This window comes from Lepidochelys kempii, chromosome 18 (assembly GCF_965140265.1).
Source record: "Lepidochelys kempii isolate rLepKem1 chromosome 18, rLepKem1.hap2, whole genome shotgun sequence".
Classification (NCBI taxonomy): domain Eukaryota; kingdom Metazoa; phylum Chordata; order Testudines; family Cheloniidae; genus Lepidochelys; species Lepidochelys kempii.
Genome location: NC_133273.1, coordinates 1365586 through 1379933, shown reverse-complemented (window position 1 = coordinate 1379933; position 14348 = coordinate 1365586). Strand labels below are relative to the sequence as shown.

The following is a 14348-nucleotide window of genomic DNA, read 5'->3' as shown; positions in this document are numbered from 1 at the left end:
GGCGTCCTGTCTCGCTCCTCAGCATGGACTACCAAGTCGTGGCAAAAGCAATCTCACTGCGGCTAGGGTCCGTGTTGGCGGACGTGGTCCACCCAGACCAGACCTACACCGTCTCAGGCCGCAGAATCTTTGACAACCTATATCTGGTCTGGGACCTTTTGGAACTCGGGTGTAGGGATGGTCTGTCATTTGCCCTCCTGTCTTTGGATCAGGAGAAGGCATTCGACAGGGTGGATCACGGGTATCTCCTGAACACTCTGCAAGCGTTTGGCTTCGGACCCCAGTTTGTGGGTTTTCTCCGGGCGCTGTACGCCTCCGCAGAGTGTCTGGTCATGCTCAACTGGACCCTGACTGAACCAGTCAGCTTCGGGCGAGGAGTACGGCGGTGTGCCCCCTCTTGGGCCAGCTGTACACTCTGGCGATCGAGCCCTTCCTCTGTCTCCTCTGAAGGAGGTTGACAGAGTTGGTGCTGCGGGAGCTGGAGCTGCGGCTGGTCCTGTTGGCGTACACTGATGACGTGCTCCTCGTGGTCCAGGACCCAGGCGATTTGGCGCGGGTGGAGGCTTGCCAGGCCATCAATTCGGCAGCCTCCTCCGCCTGGGTCAACTGGGTCAAGAGCTCTGACCTGGTGGTCGGGGACGGCTGGCAGGCGAGCTCCCTCCCACCCGCGCTTCAGGCAATCCGGTGGAAGCGCGGGTCCACTGCTCTATCTCAGCGTTTACCTTTCTGCCACGCATCCCTCTCCGCCGGAGAACTGGCAAAATTTAGAATGCGGGGTGATAGAGTAGCTCCGGAAATGGACAGGACTACTCCGGTGCCTCTCCCTTCAAGGGAGAGCGCTGGTGCTTAATCAACTAGTCCTGTCCATGCTCTGGTACCGGCTCAACACCCTGGTCCCGGCCCCGGGTTTCCTGGCCAACCTCTGGACATTGATTCTGGAGTTCTTTTGGTCAGGACTGCACTGGGTCCTTGCAGGGGTTCTCCATCTATCCCTGGAGGAGGGAGGGCAGGGCCTGAAATGTCTGCACACTCAGATCCACGTCTTCTGCCTCCAGGCTCTGCAGAGGCTCCTTTATGGGTGCAGGTAGTCCGGCGTGGAGCATTCTGGCACACGCCTTCTTGCGCCACTTCCGAGGGCTCCGATACGACTGGCAGCTTCTTTATCTCCATCCGAGAGGTCTTCCGCGAGACCTCTCCGGGCTGCCGGTCTTCTACCAAGACCTCCTCCGGACCTGGAAACTGTTTTCAAGGACCAGGTCCGGGGCAGCCACCGAGGGGACAGATCTCCTCGCAGAGCCCCTGCTACACAACCCCCAGCTCCACATGCAGGTGGCGGAGTCCCGCTCGGTGCGCCAGAGGTTGGTCCTGGCAGAAGTCACAAGAGTCGGAGACCTCCTGGACTACGACTGGGGAGACTGGCTGGATCCCCTGACGCTCGCTCAGCGCATGGGGTTCTCCAGACCTGGTACTCCCCGGCGCGTACTTCAAGAGGTGAAGGCAGCTTTGCCACCCGCTGCTCGGGTTTATCTCGACCGGGTCCTGCACGAGGGCGCGCCCCACCCACCCTCTACCGCAGGCCTGCCGGATCTTTTAATTGGACCCCTGCCCCGTGGACCCAACTGACCCCCTCAGCCCTTCACCGTGAGCTGGCTGCACGAGATGCAGCCGGTCTGCTTCCAAACCGCCCCAAGGAAACATCTATACACGTTCGTGCTCCACACCCTTCACACCCTCACCCTCGTGTCCCGCCCCGATACAAAATGGCAGGACCTCCTGCCACCTTTGGAGGGTGAGGAGCCCCGGTGGGCCAGCCTATATTCCACCTTGGTCCTGCCGCGGATATCAGTTGACGGCTCCTTCACGGAGCCGTGAGCATGGGCGTATTCTTGGCGCGGTTCACCTCCATCCCAGACACCTGCCCCTTTTGCGGCGTGAGGGAAATCCTGGCACACATATATCTGGAGTGTGCCAGGCTGCAGCCCCTATTCCGGCTCCTCACCAATATTTTATTACGTTTTTGGTTGCACTTTTCCCCTCACTTTCTTATTTATACACTCCCTATCCGTGGCTCCACAAAGTCACGGGATCTCCTGGTCAACCTCCTCCTGGCCCTAGCTAAAATGGCCAGCTATAAAACCAGAGTGAGGAGGTTGGCCGATGGAGTCTCCTGTGACTATGGGGCCTATTTCAGATCCTCGGTCCATTCACGTATCTGGGCAAAGTTCCTCTGGGCGACATCCACTGATGCCTTTGAGGAGCAGTGGGCGCTGTCTGGGGTTCTCTGCTCGGTGTCCCCGTCCGGTTCCCTTCGTTTGACCCTTTGACCGCACTCCTGTCCCTGTTATTTCATTAGTTGTCCCCCGGATTTATTTGGTATCCAGGTCCTGTGGATCCCCCTCTTAGGCTGGGGGTGGGGAAAGAAATGTTACCCCCACTTTCTAAAGCGGTAAATTAGAGGTGTTTCAAGCCTAGTAAATGCCCAATCAGTGCATGTTACACTACTTAGCTATTTGTCCCAGTTTTTGGGCTGGGAGAGTCATTCAGCATGAATCTGGAATTGCTCCACTCCACTCTAGATTGACACAGAGGTGAGAACAAGGCCCTGCCATGTGCCTTACAGCAGTTTATGACCAGTGTGCTGCTCTGGAGCCTGCTCGCTTTCCTGCCTAGTTTCAGGGCAACTGATCCCTGCCCCCCCCGTTCTGCCCCTTAAACTCTCTCTGCAAGTTGGACAGGGCCGTTTCCAGGCCACCCAGCACAGGGCTGCTGTGATGCGGGTGAGCATGGGCCTGGCTGTCACTCGACTCCGAAGTTAACCCGAGGTACTTGCTGAGCCTCGCCTCCTGCCTCTTCCCCGCTGTGGGCGGCTGGGGCCTCTCCGCCTCCTTCCTGGGGCTCGGCTGCCCCGTCACTGTCTCTTTAAAAACGGCTGCAAGGAGCGCGCGCTACAGGAGGTGTGTCCCCGCTCGGGAGCGCGCGCTACAGGAGGTGTGTCCCCGCTCGGGAGCGCGCGCGCGCGGGCGACGGCTGTGCAGGATTGTGACTGTGCTCGTGAGCGCGGCCGAAGTGTCAGGCCCCGCCAGCAGCACTGAGGTAACTGAGGCAGGGGGCGCGGCCGGCCGCCTTCCGGCCGCCACTGGGGACCCCCCCCGCCCCTTCGCCTTACGCCGCGCGCTCCCGCTTCTGTTTTGTAGTGGGGGGCTGCCCTACGCTCTGATTCCCGCCTAGTTCTGCGCCTGCGCGTCGCGCGGGAGCGCTGATTGGCCCTCAACTCGGGGCCCTCCTGACTGAAGGGCCGAGCTGGCGTGCGAGAGGTGTTCGGGGGCTGCGATTGGCTGCGAGGCGGCTGTGTCCGCCCCCCTCCCCTGTCTTCCCCGGTTTCTCCGCCGCCGCCATTAGAGGGGCTGCTTTGTGTCTCCTGAGTCTGCCGGTGAGTAACCCCCCCCCCCTCCCTGCGGAGGGGTCGGGCCCGGGGTGGAGCCGAGGAAGGCCGCTGTTGGTGGAAGGGCTGCACGACCCCGCACCGACTGCGTGGGGGGAGGGGCAGGCAGCGGCCCCGATTCCTCGCGCCGCTGGCCCCGTGTCCGGAGTGGCTGGGCGGGAGCGAGGACGGGAGGGGGTGGACCTGGAGCTGAGCAGGCTCCATCTTCAGACGGCGTAGGGCGTCCTGGCTCGGGCAGCAGCGTTCAGCTGTCACCGGGGCGACCGGCCTTCCGCACCCCGGGGGCGCCGGGCATTGGAGGAGGGTGTGGATAGCGACTGGAGCGCCCTGCTGCCGCCCGAGCTGCGCGGGGCCATCCGAGACCGCACCAAGGAACACGCTTTACAGTAGAGTAGCCTGCAGTGCCCGCTAGAGCTGTGGCAGCGGCGAGAAGATGTGGTAGTCTTTTGGCTTGGTATGGCATGGAGGGCCGTTGCTACCTACATATCCAGCAGTGCTGAGGGATTTGATGTGGCTCTAAGGCTGGGCTGGACTGAGAGGGGCAGCCATGCACTCGGAAAATGAGAGAGCCCCATTCCGCTCCTCGGGATAAACTCCCTTACCGAGCAGCATTATTTCTGGTCTTGTCTTGGTTCAGTCACACCCAGAGACAAGCACAAAAGCAGCAGAGTTGAGTGAAACGAGATGTAGAGTGGAGGTTCAACTGAATGCCACCGACACTGCCGTTTGTAACCCCTCACTATCTCATCAGTAGCATTTACGTATTGGGAGGCATAAAAGACTGAACCTTATGGTATCCAGTATTTGAGAGAAAGTGATACATGACACCACCTGCTTGATAGCAGTTTTGTTGATGCTAGACACTAAAAATCATGGACTCAGTAAAGACACTGGATTTATGGCTCACTACAACAAACTGTAACCTACCAACCCTCCTTTGTCCTGCAATTACAGAGATGTTAACTGCCCACTTCACCTTGAGCAGCCTCTCAAAACATGTATCAACTCGTTAAACTGAATGCTATTCCACTTTCTCTTTAGCTGACTCTCCCAGGTCTCAGCATGAATCTGAGACTCTCAGCATGAATCTGAGACTCTGAAGAAGAGTTCTGTGTAAGCTTGAAAGCTTGTGTCCCTCACTAGTAGAGGTTGGTCCAATAATATTTCATCCACTTTCTCTCTAAGACTGATGCTATCCGATGTTGCTGACAGATCTAACAAAATCAGCAATGACTCCGTGAAAGTGTAATCGCTTGGGTTAGCACAACCACCAGAAATATCAGTAGCTTCTCTGTCATAAGTCCTGAATAGAACTGATGAGGGCTTAGGAAGTTTCTTAACACCAGCTGCTTTAACACCATTTTCACCACAATCTTTTCCAATAAAAGGAGGTTTTAAATCAGATGGTAGGTGTCTTGATTGCCACTGTTGAAATGGTTTCTTGAGCAGTGGCCCAAATCTGCACCTGGGTGGTAGGGGTCATCTAGTGCATTGTGTTTCCAAAAGAAAAGCCTTCATCCATGTCAGAATGTGTTTAGAGACTGTTAGGAGCTATGATTCAAATCCTAGAATACAAGGCACCATTCGTCTGTGTTTTGGGAAAAAAGCTTTTCTTTGGTGAGGTTTCAAAATCTAAGCCTTTATCTTCTCTCCTCTCCCACCTAAAATGTAGTGGATGGAGGCTGTAAATTCTATAGCCAGAAAAAAATGGACTGTTCCAAAGTGGAAGCATTCTGGATTTATTAGCCTGTCCACCCCTCTGGACTGTGTTCCTGGCTGAAATCTTGTGTATGCTATTGTAGAAAAGAGAACAGAATAGTGAACGCATTCTTAGCTAGTGCAAATGGGCATAGCTCCATTTAAATTAACAGAGCAATGCCAGTTTACATCAGCTGGGAATCTATTGACTGTTCTTGGCCTTCTCCACAGCTGCAGCTTGGGAACACCAAACTCTGTCACAGTTGACCCTGCTCAGAACAAATTTTCTATGTGATAACTGCCCATTGGCGACAAATCTATAAATCATGGAGACCAGCTTATCGTATAGTGAGGGAGGTGATGTTTAGATAAATGTGATGCTTTTGGTTGGGTATTATCTCTGCTCTGTGACTCTCAGCTCACTTATATCAGCATTTCACGTGCAAGTTTGTGTATTCAGGCATCTGACTTAGCTGCTAAAATTCGCTCCAGGTTAACAAGCATGTGAGTTATCGGTCATAGCAGACTTCTTAAACATACTCAATTTGTGACACTCTAGGTAGGCATCTAGTGTTTCAGTTATTTTTACTAAAAATAACTATTTTCATCATTGTTTTCCCAACAAAAAAAATCTGTTGGCAAGCAGATATATTTACTGTATGGAAAAAGATACTTACTTAAATATTGATGTTTTATATATAGGGCCCTACCAATTTCCTGGCCACGAAAAACACGTCATGGACCATGAAATCTGGTCTTTTGTGTGTTTTTTACCCTATACAATGCAGGTGTCATGAAGGAGACTAGCGTTTCTCAAATTGGGGGTCTTCAGAGCGGGGTGGCTAGGGAGTGACGGCTGAGCTCTGTGGGCAGCAGCACAGAAGTAAGGGTGGCACTACCATATCATGCCATCCTTACTTCCTCAGCTGCCCAGCTCTGAAGGCAGCGCCACTGCCAGCAGCAGTGAAGAACTAAGGGTAGCAGTACTGCAACCCCCCCACAATAACTTTGCGACACCCCCCAACCCTCCCCAACTCCTTTTTGAGTCAGGACCCCTAGGATTACAACACATGAAATTTCGGCTTTAAATAGCTGAAATCATGAAATTTACAATTTCAAAAATCCTATAACTGTGAAATTGACCAAAATGGACCGTGAATTTGGTAGCAATTGGATAGCACCATAGTGATACTGTTATTCCCTAACATCTAGGGTTTAACAATCTCTTGCTACCCAAGTTTTCCCTGTGTATGCAGGGAACCATGACTCTGAGTTGCAGTTGGGTATTGCCATCACAGCACCTATCTGATCTGTTTAACTTCTCTCCACTCACTAATGAACTGTAAAGGGAGATCCATTCATAGAATATCAGGGTTGGAAGGGACCCCAGAAGGTCATCTAGTCCAACCCCCTGCTCGAAGCAGGACCAATTCCCAGTTAAATCATCCCAGCCAGGGCTTTGTCAAGCCTGACCTTAAAAACCTCTAAGGAAGGAGATTCTACCACCTCCCTAGGTAACGCATTCCAGTGTTTCACCACCCTCTTAGTGAAAAAGTTTTTCCTAATATCCAACCTAAACCTCCCCCACTGCAACTTGAGACCATTACTCCTCGTTCTGTCATCTGCTACCATTGAGAACAGTCTAGAGCCATCCTCTTTGGAACCCCCTTTCAGGTAGTTGAAAGCAGCTATCAAATCCCCCCTCATTCTTCTCTTCTGCAGGCTAAACAATCCCAGCTCCCTCAGCCTCTCCTCATGAGTCATGTGTTCTAGACCCCTAATCATTTTTGTTGCCCTTCGCTGGACTCTCTCCAATTTATCCACATCCTTCTTGTAGTGTGGGGCCCAAAACTGGACACGGTACTCCAGATGAGGCCTCACCAATGTCGAATAGAGGGGAACGATCACGTCCCTCGATCTGCTCGCTATGCCCCTACTTATACATCCCAAAATGCCATTGGCCTTCTTGGCAACAAGGGCACACTGCTGACTCATATCCAGCTTCTCGTCCACTGTCACCCCAAGGTCCTTTTCTGCAGAACTGCTGCCTAGCCATTCGGTCCCTAGTCTGTAGCGGTGCATTGGATTCTTCCATCCTAAGTGCAGGACCCTGCACTTATCCTTATTGAACCTCATCAGATTTCTTTTGGCCCAATCCTCCAATTTGTCTAGGTCCTTCTGTATCCTATCCCTCCCCTCCAGCGTATCTACCACTCCTCCCAGTTTAGTATCATCCGCAAATTTGCTGAGAGTGCAATCCACACCATCCTCCAGATCATTGATGAAGATATTGAACAAAACCGGCCCCAGGACCGACCCTTGGGGCACTCCACTTGATACCAGCTGCCAACTAGACATGGAGCCATTGATCACTACCCATTGAGCCCGACAATCTAGCCAGCTTTCTACCCACCTTATAGTGCATTCATCCAGCCCATACTTCCTTAACTTGCTGACAAGAATACTGTGGGAGACCGTGTCAAAATCTTTGCTAAAGTCAAGAAACAATACATCCACTGCATTCCCTTCATCCACAGAACCAGTAATCTCATCATAAAAGGCAATTAGATTAGTCAGGCATGACCTTCCCTTGGTGAATCCATGCTGGCTGTTCCTGATCACTTTCTTCTCATACAAGTGCTTCAGGATTGATTCTTTGAGGACCTGCTCCATGATTTTTCCAGGGACTGAGGTGAGGCTGACTGGCCTGTAGTTCCCAGGATCCTCCTTCTTCCCTTTTTTAAAGATTGGCACTACATTAGCCTTTTTCCAGTCATCCGGGACTTCCCCAGAACATTCAGTTCTCTTCTACCAGAAGGATGGCTATTACAAGATATGGTCCAAGGGTATTGGTGAATAAAGTGGAAGGTCTCAGTAAATCAAGAATGCATAAGACATAAAACTCTTTTCCAACCGCACATTCTGTCTTTCCATGGAAAGAACCCAGTGAGAGTACACTGTAAATGTATACTCTGGCTTTTACAGTTTCTTGTAATTATTCTTAACAGTTATTCCTAAGTATAAAGAAAGAGTACTTGTGGCACCTTAGAGACTAACCGATGAAGTGAGCTGTAGCTCACGAAAGCTTATGCTCAAATAAATTGGTTAGTCTCTAAGGTGCCACAATTACTCCTTTTCTTTTGCGAATACAGACTAACACGGCTGCTACTCTGATTCTTAAGTATTTAACCACTGAGTGCAACTCAGGAAAATGCACAGTTAGTTTGTTTTGTTTTTTTTCCCACAATTTAGACAAAGGTGGGAGCTGCTTCAGTCTTTAGGGTGTCATTTTTTTCACATTTTCCTTTTTGATTAAAACTATAACATTTGGGTCTGTTGCTGATGTCTTTTATTGTCTGTTTACAAGTGACCTAAGATGTCCTCTTATAACCTTTTGAGAGAGAGAATATAAGTAAAAAAGAGTTTCTTTACATAAAAAACCAAATATGAGCGGTTAGTGGATTATGTCCAGAACACACACTTTTTTAATATTAAAAAAACCCTCTAAAAATGTTATGCAGTTAGCATGAATTTAAACAGTCATATTTATCACTTGTAAACCTCTCTCCCTGATACATAATATTAGTGATATAAACCTCCCTTCAAGTGTCAGGTTAGCGGTATATCAAAATTTTGAGTGATATCTGAATTTCAGTATCCATATTTTGCCCATAACTTCTCTAAGTGTTTTCCATAATGAATTTTCTGTTATAATAGCTTTAAGCTTCCAACCCAAACCTACAGTAAACTTCAAGTTGACACGCTGACTTTTGAACTTGGGATATTGTGCCCTCCAAAAGTCTTCTGCGGTAGCAGAAATGAGGAATCTAGGCTGTGAACCATAGCTAAAACTGTTTGAAAACAGTTTCCTAACAGGTTTCAGAGTAACAGCCGTGTTAGTCTGCATTCGCAAAAAGAAAAGGAGTACTTGTGGCACCTTAGAGACTAACCAATTTATTTGAGCATAAGCTTTCGTGAGCTACAGCTCGCTTCATCGGATGCATACTAACATGGGTTGTAGGTATCATGGTTTTGTGCTCCAATGCAGAGGACAAAAAATAACAATGCTGTTGTTTTTAAACAGCCATGCACGCAGAAACTTCTGCTCTATGCTAATCTTTTAGAGTTCTAGCACAGTTCCTCAGCATAGTTATAATATTACCTGTAACAGAATTGTATATAATGTATTGTATAAGCATGTTTGGAAATTATTTTAGTCACTGGCATTCCCTAGCATGGAAAGGGCCAAAAAGGTTAAATGCTGCAGTACCTGGCTCTGGTCATCAAATTAGAAATAATGGGTAACACCAGTTAGGTTCTGACGAGTTATCTTCTCGTCCTATAGAAGTGATCTGTAGAGCCCCACAAATCTGTGGATATCGACTTTGTATTCATGGAGATCTGCACCACAGATGCAGATATCTGTGGACCATGTTTGTGGATCAGATGTGGATACAAATTTTGTATCCATGCAGGGCTCTAGTGATCTGTTGCTGAGCTGCTTCTATAGAATTCAGAAGATTAGAGGGTGAACAGAAAGAGAGAGACTGGAGTTTATGGTGGTTGGGGGGGGAGTTAACACTGAGAGAGCTATCTTGGACTCAGTGATCCAGGGAGGTCCTTTCTAGTCCTATGTTCTTATGATGTAAAAGCTTAGTAGAGACAAGGCGTGGATAGTTTTTTAGCTTCATAAAGCTAGTTGAGGTTATCTGTGCCTTGTCTCCACTGTGACCTTACATCGAGAGAGCTTCCATGAGTTATTGATCTCCATGTCCACAAACAGCTTTTTTGCAGGAAGATGTGTAATCACAAATGTAGCATTTAACCTTTATGTCCTGATTTTAGTTATTACTGCTGTTAATGCTATTGGGAGTCAGATGTCCAATTCTGTAGTATTTTTGTATCCTCCTTCGAGTGCTTGCTCATGTCAATTCCATTCTAGGTGTGTGCGTGCGCTCAAGTGTGGCCGTCGGAGATTTTTGCCTGAGCAGTACCCGCAGGGCCAGCTGTGGCGCCCTCTGGAGTGCCGAGCTCATGCCATGGTGTGTCAGGCACCACTGGCCCTACGCCCTCTCAGTTCCTTCTTACTGACCACGGTGGTCAGTTGGAGCACCCCTCTTGCTTAGCAAGAGCTAGTGGTTGTCTATCATTTTGAACTTTGGGCCTTAAGGCTGTTGTATATAGTTCACTTTGTTGGCCTTAAGTAGTTAGGGTTCCAGTGGGATTTTGCCCCAGGAGGGGCATGCCCCGGTTTCCCGGGTTCAAGCCCTGCTCTGACTGCAGCAGGCCTATGCCTGTGAGTGACCCCCACAGCTGCTGCCTTAAGTGCCTAGGGGAGTCACGCATTCAGGAGCAGTGCCAGATCTGCAAAAACTTTTGGCCCTGCACCTAGAAGGAACAGGACATCCACCTCAGGGCTCTCCTGATGGAGTCCACCCTCCGGCTTCCAAGCTGTCCGAGCAGGTCACACCAAGTGCTTCAGCCTCCATGCATAGCACACTACCAGCAGCCAAATCCTGGCCCCATTCGCCATCGCTGGTGTTGAAAAAGAAAGCCAGGAAGCGCTCCCCGTCATCAAGCAAGAAGGCCCAGGCATCATCTACCAAGAGACCCGGGCCTGCCCACTAGACTGCCCTGGAGCCACGTGATTGTGCCACCCTGCCTGGGGCACCCAGCACCCTGAAAGGTCCACCACTGACTCTTGGGAGCAGTTTGGGACCTGCATGCCTGCCTACACCTTTTTCAGCCCAGGTTCCCACGGTGCAGAGAGAACACAGGTCTCCACCAGCTCCCATGATGACCCTGGCTAAGGCTCCCTAAGAGGGTAAGCCTGCCGTTAAGACCCTTCAGGGAAGAGGGGACCAACGTCAGTCGCCAGATAGAAGGCATCTGTCTTCTCTGCCACGTCAGGAATCATGGAGCAGGTCCCAATCACGTCGCCCAGGCAAGCTTCCAGATTCCCATGGTGCTACTCTCCGCTCCCCTTACTATTCCCAGCACCGCTTGCTGAATCAACAGTCGTCCTCTAGGCGTCGGTGCCAATCACCAGCATGGTGGGAACATTTCCCATTCCAGTATCGGTCCCCCCAGCACCGGCACCACTCTCCACGCTACAGTTACCATTCAGTTATGCCTGAGCAACGGTCACCGGTAGCTATGACCAGCAAACAAACTCAGGCGTTGACAGCTCCTCCCTGGTCGCCAGATGGTGGCTCCTCTGGTATGGAGGTCCAGTTCAGCCCGTCGCCACGGTCTCGTCAACCTGGCTGGGCACCGGAGCCCGCTCCTTCGTCGGCAGCACCACAATGGGCAGCATGGCCAATGGCAAGCACAGTGGCTGTATTGGAGCGTGTGGGGTGTACCGATCGTGGCGATGCCTCCTTCATAGCACTCCTTGGTGGCCGTGATGGGGCAGCAGCCCTACCGGCACCGGACCCGGTACTGGAAGTCTGTTCTGAAGTTGGGGCAGAGGAACCTGTGCCCACCCCAAGGCCTCTTTCTCCGACGGTGATCAAGACCCCAGCACCCCCACCGGTCTTCCTTGTTGTGCCCAGATGAGGTGGTCGCGGGACCTAGAGCTAGCCCAGTGGATGATTTTCAGTAGCAGCAAGCCCTTCTCCGGTGTGGCCAAGAACTGGGGCTTGAGGTGCAAGAGGTGGTAGAGCAGGAGGACACCCTCTTCAATGTTCTCTTGGCTTCTACGCCCGCCCACGTCGCCCTGCCTGTGCGTGAGGGGGTCCTCAAGATATTCAAGGCTTTGTGGCAGATCCCCATCTCCATCTCATCCACCTCGAAACAGACAGAGAAAAAATACTTTGTGCTGGCCAAAGATTTCAAATACTTCTATACCCACCCGTCCCTGGCTTGGTAGTTGTATCTGTGGCCGACGAAAAGGACAAGTGGGTCCCCACCTCCTCGAGTCCCAAAAATAATTTATTCTACCGCCAGCCTATCATTTTGTGTGGCGAATCATCAGGCCCTGCTGACGATTTTAATCTGTGGGACGGTCTCAAAAAGTTTCAGGAATCCCTCCCTCAGGAATTGGCCCAAGAGTTTGGCACGCTGGTGGAGGAGGGCATGGCAGCTGCCAGGTGCTCTCTGCAAATGGCATGGGAAGCGGCAGATTTGGCGGCATTGGCAGTGGTCATGCAACATAGTTCTTGGCTCCAGACTTCAGGCCTCTCTCAGGAGATGCAGGCCTCTATCTAGGACCTCCCCTTTGATGGACTTGGTCTGGTTTTGGATCAAATGAACACCAGGCTGCACAGGTTGAAGGACACCAGAGCTACCCTTTGCTCGTTGGGTATGCACACGCCTCAGTCATCCAGGAAGCTCTTCAGACCTCTGCAACCACCAAGATACTGGCAGCCTCGTCTCTCCCTATGAGGAGAAGGGACGCTAGTTTTGGTCATCGTTGCCCTTCGTCTTCCTGGTCGCCAGCCCAGCCTGGGGCAGCCAAACACCCAGGGGCTGGTGGCGCCTGATATACCGTGGCATGAGTGTGGCACTCCAGAGGGCACCACAGCTGGCCCTCCGGGTGCCACACACATGGGCACCCACACACTTAGAATGGAATGGACATGAGCAACACATCTTGAAGAACAACACTTACGAAAGGCAGGTAACTTTTTTTTTTTCCTTCTTTCTCTTTCAGAATCTATACAACACATCCATCCACTCCTCCAAAAAAAGCCTGTGATGTTGTATAACTTAGGGATTAGTACTTAGAAAAATTTACTGGGACTGGAAGAATTTATATAGGTAAGACCAAAGAATTTCTAGCCTGGCAGGTTGTGAGTTATTAGATCTTCAATATTGGACCTGTTTCAGAGTAGCAGCTGTGTTAGTCTGTATCCGCAAAAAGAAAAGGAGGACTTGTGGCACCTTTTCCTCCTTTTCCTATTGGACCATTATTCTTTTTTAATTGAAACAGGAACTGCTTATGATGTGTGCAGTAGCATGGGCTTGAATAGCCTGTAACAGATTTCTGGGAGGGGGGGACCTCCCAAGGGAGTTACAGATACAGTCTAAGAAATCAGGAGCTACTTAACTAGAAAGTCTCCTTAACTAGGACACCTCCCAGGAAACCTGTGCCATTCACTATCCTTATGCTTTAAAGTCTGTTGCTTAGTTGGGACAAAATTAGCACAAAAGTTGCTTTATGGAGATGACTGTGGTGGAGGCGCCCATGATGAAGTGGTGCTTAACCAGCTGTTAAAACTAACTCAGAATTTCACTCCTATTTAATATAGAAACTACCAAATAAAGACTTGAAAGAACACACAAAGATAAAACACAGTGAATAAACTTGCGTTCTTCCTCTTTATTTAGTAAGGTATTTTAGTCTCCTAATTTTTTTTAGGCTGACTTGAATGGCTTTATTCTACTGGACCAGCTTCCTTATCAGGACAACAGGCTGTGCACCAGGTTCTCCAATTAAAGGTGAGCTGCAAAACAAAAATGAAAGTGGAGTGAAGATCAGTAATGAGTACTGTGCCTCCCAGAACCTAGTTAGAAAGGCCTATTCAGCAAAGAAGTGACTTTTAACTGTTCCCTTTATGGAATTTTTTTTTTTTTTTTTTTTTTTTGATACTAAAGGTATCACAGGATGCAGCATTCTGTGATGTGGCAGATATCCTGGGTTGCAGTCAGAAGTTGCATTTTGACAGGTTTCAGAGGAACAGCCGTGTTAGTCTGTATTCGCAAAAAGAAAAGGAGTACTTGTGGCACCTTAGAGACTAACCAATTTATTTGAGCATGAGCTTTCGTGAGCTACAGCTCACTTCATCAGATGTTTACCGTGGAAACTGCAGCAGACTTTATATACACACAGAAATCATGAAACAATACCTCCTCCCACCCCACTGTCCTGCTGGTAATAGCTTATCTAAAGTGATCAACAGGTGGGCCATTTCCAGCACAAATCCAGGTTTTCTCACCCTCCACCCCCCCACACAAATTCACTCTCCTGCTGGTGCTAGCCCATCCAAAGTGACAACTCTTTACATAATCAAGTCGGGCTATTTCCTGCATAGATCAAGGTTTTCTCACATCCCCCCCACCCCCATACACACACAAACTCACTCTCCTGCTGGTAATAGCTCATCTAAACTGACCATTCTCCAGGTTTAAATCCAAGTTAAACCAGAACATCTGGGGGGGGGGGTAGGAAAAAACAAGAGGAAACAGGCTACCTTGCATAATGACT

General features: G+C 50.1%; 1 protein-coding gene across 17 annotated transcripts in view; it reads left to right on the top strand.

The window, feature by feature from the left end:
* The first annotated feature begins 3002 nt into the window (after nucleotides 1–3002).
* The window catches only part of HP1BP3 (heterochromatin protein 1 binding protein 3), an 82479-nt gene continuing 71133 nt past the window's right edge, over nucleotides 3003–14348 (top strand). For 2 of the 17 annotated variants that reach the window (XR_012155590.1, XM_073316989.1), the window contains exons 1-3: nucleotides 3139–3430; nucleotides 12795–12901; nucleotides 13503–13582. The gene's annotated coding sequence lies outside the window, so the exon portion shown is untranslated. Of the gene's footprint in view, nucleotides 3094–3138; nucleotides 3431–4483; nucleotides 4591–12794; nucleotides 12902–13502; nucleotides 13583–14348 lie in introns of those variants that run through there. The other 15 variants (XM_073316984.1, XM_073316983.1, XM_073316974.1 and 12 more) reach the window with 14 other exon arrangements.